This window comes from Lagopus leucura, unplaced genomic scaffold (genome assembly GCF_019238085.1).
Source record: "Lagopus leucura isolate 7727_CA_CO unplaced genomic scaffold, USGS_WTPT01 Super-Scaffold_100001, whole genome shotgun sequence".
NCBI lineage: Eukaryota > Metazoa > Chordata > Aves > Galliformes > Phasianidae > Lagopus > Lagopus leucura.
Genome location: NW_024962262.1, coordinates 11,580,563 through 11,581,586, shown reverse-complemented (window position 1 = coordinate 11,581,586; position 1,024 = coordinate 11,580,563). Strand labels below are relative to the sequence as shown.

The window sequence follows — 1,024 nt, the reverse complement described above, 5'->3', positions numbered from 1 at the left end:
GGGGGGGGGTGGGGGGGCGCGCGGCCCGGGCTGAGCGAGCGGCGCTTACGGACGCGGCGAGGGCTGACAGCGCGCCCCTCCCCCTCCTTCCCCCCCCTCCCGCCCGCGCGCGCTCCACGCCCGCCTCGCTCAGCGCGCGCTCCCGCTCTGCCGACCCAACCGCCACCGATGGGGGGGGGGAGGAAAGGGAGGGGGGAGGGAAATGTCACCCGGCGGGCGCGGTGCTGAGGGACGGAGCGAGGGGACGGAGGGACGGGGAGCGCCGCCGGCTGTCAAGGTAAAGGGGCCGCGGGGAAGGGGGGGTGCTCCACGCGGCGGTGCTTTTCCCCCGCTACCCCCATCCCTCCCCGCGGGACCCCGCGCTCAGGTCCCCCCCGCCGCCCCGCCCGGAGACGCTGCGGGCCGAGCCGTGCGGGCCGGGCCCCGCGCAGAGCCGGTTTGAAAAAAAATAGCGCTGCGGGGACGCGGGGCGGGGGGGATGGGGGTGGGGGGGGGGAAGAGGCGAACTTTCATTTTCACGCCGCCCCCCCGGAGCCGTGCCGAGCTGTCAGGTAGCGGACGGAGCTCGGCCCGCGCTCGCAGCCCCATTTGGCGGAGGGGGGAAGCGAGATGGAGGCGCTCCGGACCTCTGCACTTGACGTGAGGCTGCGGCGGGTCCGCCTCAGCCCCGGCGCCGGGCTTCCCTCTGCGGGAGGGAGAGAGCAGCGGACGCCGCGCACCGCCGCTCCCAAGCCCGCGCTCTCACTCTCCTCTCGCTCGTTGCCTTTTTTTTTTTCTTTTTTCTTTTTTTTTCTTTCCTTAACCGACCGACGCACGGAGCTCCGAGCTGCCGGGCTCGCTCAGACCGTCATGGCTACGAGAAGTGCGCTGCCGGTCAGAAACACGCGATCCCGGGGCTGCCGGCTGAGCGCCGAGCGGTGCGTGAGACACCGCACGCTGATAGCGCGCCCGTGTGCGGCTGCTTGCGCCTCAGCTCCGAAGCTCGGGATCACTATAGAGCCAACTCTTTTTTTTTTTTTTTTTT

The 1,024-nt window shown here is 71.0% G+C and overlaps 1 long non-coding RNA gene across 15 annotated transcripts in view; it reads left to right on the top strand.

Annotated features, from left to right (window-relative positions):
* The first annotated feature begins 187 nt into the window (after positions 1 to 187).
* The window catches only part of LOC122177237, a 60,065-nt gene continuing 59,228 nt past the window's right edge, over positions 188 to 1,024 (top strand). For 14 of the 15 annotated variants that reach the window (XR_006177990.1, XR_006178002.1, XR_006177996.1 and 11 more), the window contains exon 1: positions 188 to 277. This is a non-coding gene — a long non-coding RNA (uncharacterized LOC122177237). The remainder of the gene's footprint in view (positions 278 to 1,024) is intronic. The other variant, XR_006178003.1, reaches the window with a different exon arrangement.